General features: G+C 43.9%; 2 long non-coding RNA genes across 2 annotated transcripts in view; one reads left to right on the forward strand and one right to left on the reverse strand.

The window, feature by feature from the left end:
- LOC145436951 (uncharacterized) overlaps nt 1–12,740 on the forward strand; it is a 300,821-nt gene that overhangs the window by 193,404 nt on the left and 94,677 nt on the right. The window lies entirely within an intron of this gene.
- LOC145438395 (uncharacterized) lies at nt 1,521–2,526 on the reverse strand. The gene is made up of 2 exons (XR_013914928.1): nt 1,735–2,526; nt 1,521–1,649 (listed from the first exon to the last, which is right to left on the reverse strand). It is a non-coding gene; the product is annotated as an uncharacterized LOC145438395 (long non-coding RNA).

Raw genomic sequence — 12,740 nt, forward strand, 5'->3', positions numbered from 1 at the left:
CGAGTCACCTCCAAAAATTGAGTGACTTGACTTGACTCTAGTCACCTTCGAAAATCGATTGTATTGACTTGACTCGAGTAAAAATCTGCAATGACTTGAAATGACTCGTGACTCGAATGTAGTGACTTGATCCCAACACTGCTATGAGCTGCGCAACACAAACCCGACAACAGTTTTTAGCGGTATTATGGTTAGCTAGATAGGATATTAGCTCGAGAAATTTCTCATCGTGAAGCTTGTTCTTGTGGGTAAACCCCAAGTCGTTTTATAGGCGACTCGGTCTTGGCAGTGTCCGCATATCCGGATCACATTGCGCGTCAAGGCAACATGATGCACATATATATCAGCTAATCCGTCATGAATGGAATGTTATTATCACAGCCGGAGCCGTATCAGATGAGGAATAGTAATGTGTGGCACAGGGGAATAGCATATACTGAACTGATAGCAATTTCAGCACTTCAAATTGCTTTAAGGGTTCTTCGGAAATGTACAACCAGGTTGCATGCCGCAAAATATGACCGCGGTCGGCGTGTTAGTGACCCCTGCTATCTGAAAAGCCCAACGACGGAATACAATAAGACATCGTCCCACGAATGAACAAGAGCATATATATTATTGTACTGCGAGTTTGGTGTTTTGCAAGCTTCTCTATTACTTTTCTAGCACAACATTGTACTTTGTCTGCGACAAAACCAGAAACCAAGCTACTCTATATAGGAAACACATCAAAATATTTAACTACCTACGTTTTGGGTACTCAATGCTTTGATATTGCTGGATGCTCCTTTTACGTTACGCAAGGTTCAGCTGGGGAGGATTGACCTACAGTATATCTATTTAGTTCTACATAGTCTCGATGCAGAAGCTGTGACTACTTTTGATGCAAGGATCATCTAAAAACCTGGGAGACTTTATATGTCACAGGTCAGGCTTGGGATGATTTTGTGTGAACTCCTCAATAGACTGAATACATGCTTATAATGTTAACGGTATTTTACAAAAGTAATCGAATCGCACAGCAAATTAGATGCAGCAAGACTTATCCGAGTGTTATCAACAGATCCTTCATGACTGGCTATTGGATTCTTGCGAAGCAGGACGGTTATGAGCAGGTTGACCGTGCTGGCCGAATTCTAAATTTTCATTTACTCCTCCTCCCTCCACTTTGTAAGCGTAAGCCGATATTTCGTATTTCCTTGAACGCCCATTATAATTTTAATTTCTGGTGTTTATTTGGATCAAAAACTTCATTTATCTGCTGAGATTTTAAATAATTCGGGGACAATTCTTGCATGCTGCTTCTAAAAACCAGTGGAATTGACTCAACTTTTGTGTGGGCTATGTGATGCGCATATGATCCCATCAAATGCTAAACTCGCAGTAATCAAATACGCCGTTTTATAATGTCGTTCTGTAATAGCATACAGCGAATTTCCCTGTCTTCCAATGTGGTGCAGTTACAGTAACATGTATCAGAGATAATGTACACTGAAAATTCGACAATATCACAGCATGTCTTGCTTTCAATCCAGTTTATTACATGACAACAATGCTTGCTGTATCAGGATTACGAATATACTGGTTTCCATAAAGACGACGACATCTTTGTCATTGATCCGATGGCTGCATCATTCGTCTTCACAAACCTAAAAAAGTGCGACAGTATAGGTTTATATAATTCAGAAATTGCAATGGTAGAATCGTGATAACATATACATCGTTGGTACGCACCTTAATTCATTAATAATATTGAGGCTCATTCAAATAATATTGAGGCTCATTCAAATAGTATTGCGGCTCATTTAAATAATACTGAGGCTCCTTCAAATAGTATTGAGGCTCCTTCATATAATATTGAGGCTCTTTCAAATAGTATTGAGGCTCTTTCATATAATATTGCGGCTCAGCCATTTCTTCGTTTTTCTTCGATTCCACCGCAACGCAGATCATGGCCAGGCAAAGGATTCTCGTGATGGCGTTCATTTTTAGAGGATGGGTTTCGTTACTATATCTGTCAAAAAAGGATGGTTAAAATAGAAATAATATGGTTATTCGCACGGTAAGTTTTCCAAAAACTGTAGTATGAAGTAGTGCCTATCATGAGCGCCACGACGGGTAAGTGAGGCTAAGAAGGATTCCGGATTACCCGTAATGGGGCAAATTTCACAATCGGACACCGTGGCGTATCAAGCGAGACAACTGCAGCAATCTCCCATTTGTCAGGATCAGTCGTATAGCAGTGATAACAATATGCGTAAAGACGAATAGCTATTTGAACAATGCACCGAATTTGTACCCTCTGCTTCGGGATGCTTCTTTCAGAAGCACTCTCACTCATTGGTGTCCTGATCTGCCGAACCACTTCTTTATATCCGCTGCGTCGAAATCTTTACAGATGCACCATATCCGATATACGAGATGTGAAAGAATTCGGCCGTGCTGAATTAAAGGAAACTCATTGATCCCAGATATTTATTCACGAGCCAAATCATTAGGTGAAGGAAATAGTTTTCGTGCGTAACAAAAACTACTGCTGTTTTGTAACAAAGACCATTCCTCAAATAATCGGCTTCAGTCGCTGATTTATCAGAATTTCCCGCGGAGCTCTGACTTCAGTTCCGCTGACAATGCACGGGTGTGAGTTTTTGGAGAAACTTGAGTTTATCTCCATTGAGGTTGTACAAAATAAATACATGTACACTATAATTAGGCCTAGCAATTCTCGACATCCAATAAGATATTATTTACAAGCACTTTACATGATTGCACTTACAGTTACGGATAGATCTGAATTGAAACTTATAGGCGGTAGTATAGCACACCGTATTCGTGTGCTGCCAACATCCAACTAGAAAAGGACAGAGGTGGTCAGTAACGATGTACTTCTACTTTTTCGAAGTACTCAAGTAGTTTTCCTCTACTTCTGGTACTTATTCAAGTAGATCCGATTGTCGCTACTTCTACTTCGTAAAAATTTGTGATCTACTTAACTTACTTTACGCTATTTTCAGTTTTTCAAGTAGAAGTAGTTCAATCCTCCAATCAGGAAGGAGGAATTTCGGCGCTGTTTTCACGGAGTATCAACATTTAATTTTCATAAAAGTTGAGTAAAGCCCAGAATGTTCGTCGCGCTTCGCGCGCAGTGGATACGGAGTGGCTTGTATAATTTACGGATAGTATTGGTGAATATAATATAGGTAGCGGGTTGGCGTGATTCCGTTCACACCACACTGTCGTCCTTCGCCCATATGAAATAGTTCATCACAGTATATATGGTTCATCATAACGTTTGAAACTGATGTTTCGAAATCTAGCATTTACTTATCATATCGTCATCTAGCATTCCCACTTGGGGTTTGGGCCTTTCCCGGTCAAGTCCCATTCCTCCAGTTTCAATATTACATTGCTGAATCGAAACAAATCACTCCAAAAGTTATCGTTTTCGTATTGTCGAATTCCTGCTTTGGTCCCGTTCGTGACAACTTCGGCACGTGCATAGCTCCTGGTGATATCGGTATCCAAGTTACAGTTACAATACCAGAGTGGGAGGACATACATTGATTTCACTTTGCAACATTCCGTTGACAGAATTGTAAACAAAAGTCAGCTTGAGCCGAACAATGTTGACAATCGATCGTGGTGGGAGGAAATATTTCAATTGGAAACATATCAGTGCGGTAAGAAAGACGAAGAGACGGAAATGCTGAAGGAAATCACATTCATACCGCATTCATCATCGCGGTAGTCACAGACACGAAGTGTCATCGCGAATCGATGCCTCGATCGAATAGATATGCAACGTATGCAATATGCATCACTCAGCCTTGAACAGGAGCGGCAAACTACAGAAATTAATCATCAGGATATTGCCATCTTTAACATTTCTACATCTCTAACTTTATCACCATACTCCCTTAGAGACCTTTCGTCACTAATATCTCCAAAATAGTCAGTAAGCTGTTATACCGCACTGTTCTCCAACGATCGCACCATATGGAAATACTGGATCGAATTACTACCGTTGTTTCACATGCATATCCCGTTACATGTGATCTGTCAGGAGTGTTTAATACGAAGGTTGATCCTCCAGCTAGAACAGTGCTTGCCAACCGGAAAACCTGAACATTTTCTAAATGTTACAGTTTCCTATTCAATATGCAAAGCACCTTATCTTCTCGCGATTATACGAGCTAATACGCCTTCTTATCCTCTAAATCGGATTGTTTTGTGTCAACATCGCTGCATGCCTCGTGTCCGTGTCCGTGCTGGCAGTAACTGATGGACCAGATTTTCGGGTATGTATGGGTGTCTAGTGATCGCTACATCAAACAAAACGGTGTACGCTGTCGATTTTTCAATATAGACAAGAAATAGCCTACCTTTAGTGTTGCGTAATCTGGTTTGTCATTATATGCTTGTTCCGGGCTTGCGGTGCTAGTCTTCTTGGCTGCATGAAATAGGATGTTTTAGCTTCAAACGCGACGCATTAGCATGCTTAATTGTAACCACAGCGAGATTCGAGTAATAAGCGAGGCTAGATAGTCTACCCTTAACAGAGAACTCGCATATGCATTCGAATTTGTGCGACTTCGGCTATATTGTCAGCTAACATTATAGCCGCGCACAGAACTCATTATTACGCTAGCTATTGGAGAAATCTCAACGTAATTCAATCTGCGTGCACAATCCGGTTGGTATCGTTAATATTCAACGCAAATCGGGCTTCATAATTGTGCGGGGGGATCCCATTGTTGAATTTGAATTGATCGGCGTGTCGCTGTACATGATGCACTATATCGAAAGCATTATTGCTGGTTGAATATTGTCGAATGGTTGTCTATAATGTTAGTTGCATACAAGAATCTCGGAGATCTAAGCTCAAGATTTACGTACTCATGCTTGATTTGTTTCCATAGCCTCGACCTTGGGAATCGCTTGTATGCGTCCAAAGAAAATAAGTCGTGAAATGTGGAAACTGTAGAAACCGTTAGGAATCGCGTACCTGCCGCGAAAAGTTTGTTTAATTGTAACGCCGAGAATTGTGCGCCTACGGCTAGTCCGTTGGCGTTTAGCGCTGATTAAATTATCCTTATACTCGACATGCAAAGTAAATTTGCAGGTATTGGAATGAATTCAGTTGTAGTGTGCGTTCATATTAGGTCATGAAATGCGGAGACCTCGGCAATCGAAACCGCGATCTGTCTGCGCTCAAAATCGCATTTTATATGAATTAATTAATTAGTGATGATGTGTAGAATTTTGATATATCATCATAGAACCCCGCGCCTAGTTCAACGTTGATGAGTGTTATCTGTGAATATCCGGCAAATATAGTATTCTATTGATATCATAGTTTTCGAAATTTATGTGTAATCTGAATGTTATTTATATCCAAAAAGTAAGTTATTATATTCATATTTTCAAGTCGCAGCGCTTAAAATCGCATCTTATATTAATTAATTAGTGATGATACATTTCGAGTTATTCAATACATATTGCTAAATATACATGGAAAACTGGTATTGAAATTCACAAAACAATGAAATTTGCTCATAAATACACACGATGTGGCAGTGGCAGGTGACGTGGCAATGGGCATCCTGTAGGCGTGACAATGGGCGTCATATAGGCGTGGCAATTTAGGCGACGTGGCCTTCTGGGATTGGTCTGCGTATAAATTGCTTAGCCTCACTACTGTGACAGCGTGTGACAGCACTCCAAATTTCCCAAGCCGACATGTATAGTGTAGTTAAATACAAATTGTTGTGCAGAGTCGACGTCATGTCCAGGTTCCATGAAGGTTGTTCCTTATTCCTTTGTATCAGCACAATGAGCTTATTGATAAAAATCGGAACCCTTTCTCTCTTGGTTTTTTGATTCAATTAAGTTGTTAGGATATCATGAATTGTCAGGTATTCGTGGCCACGAGAAGAAGAAAAGTTGTGTTAATGGTGTGTGTTTTGGTGGTGATTTTCATTTTAATCTATTACATGGCTTTGATGCATAGCATGTCGCGCAAGAATCTCAAGACCGCAACAGTAGACAAGGGTGTCCTACTCACATAACGTCTCAAGGCACATGGATTGAAACGTAACTCTGCGCATTTCCTGTCAAAAAACGTCACAATACCGTTGTCCATAGTCAGAGTACCAAAGATATGAATTATTTGTGATGTCAAGCATATCATTGATAGATCGGCACAAAATAGTTACGAAGCGGTATTTGGACAACGGCTAGATACATCAGTCGAATGTATGGAATGTACCGTAGGTATGGCGAATGAGCCTGCCATATTATTCAAATACACGGGCCATTAAATCGTAAGTCATGTGGGAGCGAGAAGAAAGATATAATTCACGTGATAAAACCTATAGATATGGGCGATATACAATAATGAGATGCTATATTTTATAAGTGTGTGAACCGCGAGAGGGCGCAGTGCGTTCCACAATACCTGACAGCAGGCCTGATAGCGCGTTTTCTGGCGCGTTTGTTGTATTCTAAAGACTTATATTTTTGTACCAAGAGCAGTACGCCTGATGTGGAGATTGTTTGTTGAAGAGCTGCCTCATATGCGGCACCACAGCAGACATGGGGTGATTACTTCATGATTGTAATCAATTGCGATTACGATTACTTCTGAATGGCGCGATTACGATTACGATTACGATCACAGCAAAATCAGGAAGTAGTCGATTACGATTACGATTACATTGGAAAAGTAATCACGATTACTCACGATTACATTTATTTTGCATCTTGGAAGCTATGTTACAAGACAATATATGGATTGCGCTGAAGAGGCCTAATGAGATAACAAACTCCCTTTGAAAGAGATGCGTCATTTGCTTGTTACGTCATAATGTACCAATTGCCCATTTGGAGGTTCGCGTTCACAACAGAACCTTGGTAGGTTCTGCACTGTGAACCTTTTTCATATATTACAATTTTCACTTCATAATGACATCTTTGGTTCGAATTTATTGCATTTCAACTGCAGGCCACTCTATGAATGACGCCGGCAGCATAAAAAAAAAACTCAAAACGAGCATGCACTTTGACAATCTCAAAGATTTTACTTGCTTTGTTACAAAAATTTTGCTCTAGATATCCAACTTTCCGTTTGTGAATATATAGTGACTCTCTGCTGTGAGCTGATCCGCAATCACATAACATCACGAGCGACATACAAAACATGTAAAGAGCAATTCAACCAATCAATGAGATTGATATAGTTTTTTGATGTAACAAATCTACCTAGCGTACGGGGTTTATCTTCACTCCATATGTTTACTGTATCATTAAAACCAAATCCATGCGATTGAGGTGTTGGCTACAGCTCTATCACTTCTGGGGTAGCCTAATATCGGTAGCAAGTATAAAAGCCTGCATTACACTCTGCCCAATACCAATGTAACAATACTCATACACCGAATACATTGCCCGGTCTGGTCCAGGCCGTTAAGGCGCAAGCTGGCAACACCTCTTCGAAATGATTGGCAAAGCGACGGATGATATTGATTTCATGAGAGTATTATATCATATGATTGCCCCAGTTGACACCTTTAGCGACGTTTAAATCGCCAAAATGTACTTCAGCATTATGGCACTATGTGGCCCGAGTCGTCTCTAGGTATCGTGTACTGTACATGTACAATGTACATTAATATATATATATCGTCTTTCAATTAAATAAAAGGGCAAAAGAAAACAGGAAACAAACGAACATCAAGATAATGAGTTTTCGGCCCTTATTAAGCGCCTCCATCGTGGGCGTCTTCGAGCGATAGCCCGCGTTGCGCTAGCTCGGTCTCTATTGTTGAGCGCCATGTGGTTCTATTCCAGCCACCTCTGCGCCATGGCTCCGTCGGAATGTGGTTGATGATGGCGGCGGCTGGTTGATCGTCTTGATGCCGCACTAGATGACCGATTAAGCGTAAGCGTCGTTCAGCAGCCAGCAAACGGCATGGGACTGTTTTTGTGAGTTTGCGCAGAGCATTGGTGGATATGTGCTCCGGGTGGTGGATGCCGAGTGCGTAGCGGAGGAGTGCATCGTAGTTGGCGTTGAGTGTCTTAGCCAGCTTTTCTGTCAGCGTGATTGCTTCTATTCCGTAGAGAAGAACCTGCTCGACAGTGGCACGGAAGATGCGGGTCTTGAGCTGGGTTGAGGCACTTGAGTGGAAGAGGCTATGTAGCCGTCTTGCCGCGCCCCAGGCCTTTGCTCGCCTCGCCTTGAGCGCTTTTCCAGAGTCAGCGACGTCAATACCGAGGTATACAAAACTCGTTACATACTTGAGATCGATATCTCCCAGTTGAATTGGTGTCGCTTCGCCGGTAGAGCTGGTATGGCCAGAACCTCAGTCTTCTTAGCGTTGATCTGGAGGCCAACAAGAGCGGCGGCGGCCTCTAGCTGGTTTATGAGACGCTGTGCCGATGCGGTGTTCGGGGCAAGCAGGGCTAGGTCGTCTGCGTATGCAAGAACACCTACGTGGATTGCCTCGCGAGTCGTACGCGTGCGCGTTCCTTGCCGTGGCCGCCATTCGAAGAAGTTCGTAGTATACGGGAAGGCCGTTCGCAGCACGAAGTCAAGGATGACCACAAACAAGAATGGTGCCAGGGTGTCACCTTGAAGCACACCAGCCGAAGTGTTGAAATCTCCGCTTGGGCCGTCATCTGTTCGGACTCGCGCTCGTGTGTCAGTGTAGAGGGCCATAATGGCGTACGTTATCACCTCAGGAATTCCATAGAATCTGAGGATCTCCGCCATGGCTGGGCGCGAGACCGAGTCGAAGGCTTTCGCGAAATCAACGAAAACGGCCACAACATTCTTTTTGTGTGAGCGGCAGGTGTCAATGATTGTGCGCAGTGCCAGGATGTGCTCTGTTGTACCGCGGGATGGTCGAAATCCATTCTGAGCATTCAGGAGCTTGGTAGAGAGTTGCTCACGTATGCGAAGGAGCAGTACTCGGTCGAACAGCTTGGCAGCGGTCTGCATCAGGGAGATACCTCTGTAGTTCGCTGGGTCACTCGCAGCGCCTTTCTTGTAGATAGGGACGATTTCGCTCTCGAGCCACTCGGGGGGCACCGGGCCGCCTTCGAGGACGCCATTCATGACGTCGAGGAGCACAGGTGCAACGCCCGAGGTGTAAGCAGCCGTTGGGATGCCGTCCGTGCCGGTGGCCTTGAATTGTGGTACTCCATTCATGGCTGTCTTGAGCTCACCTAGCGTGATCAGGGTTGTATTGATCGCTAGAGGATTTGCTGCTAGTGAAGGCGGTGCAACGAGCACATCGATGTCCGGTGCAGGTGTAGATAACAGGGTCTCGAAGTGTGCTGCGAGGTCTTCCGTACAGGCCTTCACGCGGGTCCTCTTGAAGCCAACTAATTCACCGATAGCTTTCCAGGCTGCTCTTGATCGGCCTGCTTCCAACTCCTTTTCCACGGAAAGGGCAATGGCTTCGACTCGTTCCTTGCGAGCTGCGTCGTAAACGTTTGTTAAGTATAGAGCTGCCTCGTTGGCATCGCTATGTGCGTCCAGTGTTCCAGAGGTGTACGCAGCACGTCTGAGAGTCTTGAGGTTGCGGCGCGCACTGAGCACTGTCGGGTCGGATTCCCACGCTAATCTTGGCCGTGGCTTGCTACGGGCCTCACCGAGCGTTTCACGGGCGGCATCCTTGACTGCTGCTACAAGTGGCGCAAAGTCGGTCGGCATAGCATTTTGGATCTCGAGGGCGCGGAGTGTGTGCGTGGTAAAGACATTCATCGTATTTGCGTCCTTAAGATCGAACCAATTTGGTAGGGGCTCTTTCGGTGTGCGCTTCGGGACGAACGGGAGGCGTTCACGAAGCGTGGCCAGCACCATGCGATGGTCACTCCTGATCGTTAGCATGCGCACCGTTCGGCAGTTCGTGAAATGGCGCCGTGCGGGAGCATTGCAGCAGATATAGTCCAGCCGTGTGTTGCGTTGGCGCATACCGTCAAATGTCGTCATACGCTTCGGCTTCATAGAGAAGTTGGCATTGAGAGGAATGAGGTCGCAGCGGTCGAGTAGATTGGTAAAATGCTCCGAGTTGCTGTTCTCATGGCCAACTGGGAAGCGAACTCGCTGCGAGCGCTCGGCCAACGTGGCATTCATGTCCCCAAGCAGCATGGTTATGTCGCGCTGCGGGTAGGTTGATAGAATGCCTTCTAGTTGGTCGTAGAAGGCGAGCGTATCAGCTGGGAAGGCAGTGGTGTTCAGAGATGTTGGTCCATACGCACACACTAGGTGCAGTTTGCGGCGACGGAGTTGAATGCTGGCTGTGATAATCCGGCTGTTTATAACGCAAATCTTTGCCTCGGCGTGGAAACGCTGGGACAAGATTAGACCGACGCCTCCAACTCCGCCTTGGTTGGCAGGTGATTGGATCATGATGATGCCTGCGCCTAGGTCTTTTTCACGGAATGGTTCGGTGAAGTGCTGGCGATGTTCTTGGATTGCCAACGCATCAAGTTTGAGGTCTGTCACAAGTGCGGCAGCTTCTTCCTGGCGCCATACAGAGTTCAAAGTTCTCGTGTTCAGAGTTCCAAGTTTAACTTCTGCATTTAGGCTAATCCTCAGGGATCTTGGTTGAGGCTTCGGGTCCCCGGCGCCACCCGGCAGATCCCAGTCTTTCTGTTGATATTGTCCCACTCGGCGAGTACGCAGTAACTTAAGGTAGTAAAGTCTTCGTCGCACTTTGCGACTTGGTCTACTCTGTTTACTGCCTATACTGCGCAGCACGTCCGAGCTGTACGTAATCATTACAAAGCAATCAGCTAGCGGAGCGAGAAATACACGTCTGCACTCGGCGACTGACTAAAGCGATCAATGTACATTAATATAGGCTATCACTTCATTGAAAGATAGGGTTGGAATTAGCAATATGACGTCACGTGACGTCACGAGGTTCACGTTCGCGTTCACACAGAACCTTTCAAAAAGGTTCGCGTTCACACGAACCTGAACCTTTCAGAGGTTCACACCATCCCTACACCAAACGTTTGCTGCAAAGTGAGCTGGGGGTCATTTTGCAGTGTTACAATTTCAATCTCCTACTGTTCAGCATCCAGAAATGACAAGATTTCATTGTACCGGACAGCAGCAACGATTACAGAAAGTTAGAAACATGGTATATTAAACTGCATTGAGTGTAACAGAAACAAGCCGTGCCAAAAGATGCAATACGTAATGGGTATACAGATACTGAAAATCTGCTAGTACTTCACGGCTGTCTGAGTCCGAATAGTAATATTGTTTACTACTTTGGCATTGTCCTGGTCGTCGAGCTATCGTAACGGAACCACCCCCCACCATTTCAAGAAGACTGTGGACGGCATTCCGTCATGTCACCTGTATAGGCAATGCGCCATATCTTGAATTTCTGGTGATTCTATCACATACTTCTATATATTAATATTTGTAATCGAAGATATTTTTAAGTGTTTATAGATGTAAGTTACATGTTAGTGTGTTTTAAACAAGAATAGATGAATCAATCAATCTACACATTCAAAAGCTCACTGGTAATAATCTGACAAATATTGGTAAATGCTGCTATTCCACCTATTTTTGGAATGGGCTCGCGGGCTACTCATCTAGTCCTCGCGGGCTACCTGGTGCCCGCGGGCACCGGGTTGGTGACCCCTGTTATAGAGTATTTTCGAGTGATCTAATTAACTTGAAAATCCTCTCTAGATCAGTGATTCCCAACCGTGGCTCCGAGCTAGCCTACTTACGGCTCCCATTGACGTTGAAAAATCCAACAAAAATATTATAAAATCAATTTTCAACAAACAACAAAATTGATATTCAAAAATTGCACTTGCTTGGCTTGGAATCTGGAGTTTATAATTAAGGGTGGAGACCAATCCCTTTGCCGTCGAGTAGAGATTCTATACTCAGCAACGATTTCGTTACTCAACTCACGTCAAAAAGTATGCCCACACTCAAATGCGTTTGGATCGTCACTCAAATTTAAGTCTGCTCATCATCAGACCAAATTAAGTGCAGGTGGTGTTGCAACACGTTTTAAAACGCTATCTGACCATCAAACCAATGGATCATTTGACTTGATTGTTAAGTTCAACGGCCGCATTGACTGAATGAATGCTTTTTTCCCCATGATGAAAATATTTTCATCTCGTATTGTAGTTAATGTGGCCACTGATCATGGTAATTTACAACTTGAGTTGCTAGACATGCAGTCAGATATATAGACATGACAATTTGTTTGTGCGCCTCACGAAAGTTTTTCTTTTAGTCTGCTACGCTTGAGCCACTACAATATCGTTTGATTACATAACAAACCGGAGGTCACGAATTAACAACAAACACTAAAGTAATTATAACAAGATACCAGAGGTTATAATTATTAATTACGTGCCCCCAGCTCTACATGTAGGTAATTGTGTGGCGAGATAGCGCAGTGGTATAATCCACGGCTCCTCCTCGCCGCCTCATCCACGTAAGCGGTGTCTTACAATAAGCCTAGAAGTGGGCTGTGCTACAAGACGGCAGATACGGAATCAAAATGCAGAAAATCGGCTTGATGAAACTGACCGTTGTAGTCGACAAACACGAAGATTACCTCAATCAAACAAACTCTACATGTAAATCTGACCATCGGGGGATGAGACAGGATTAAAAATCAATAGTAATATAATGCAATTTTCGACGAAATTCAGTCTTCAACGTGCGATTACCACCCTATAAGGGA

This window comes from Botryllus schlosseri, chromosome 4 (assembly GCF_051294905.1).
Source record: "Botryllus schlosseri isolate E-star chromosome 4, Bs_hap1, whole genome shotgun sequence".
Lineage (NCBI taxonomy): Eukaryota > Metazoa > Chordata > Ascidiacea > Stolidobranchia > Styelidae > Botryllus > Botryllus schlosseri.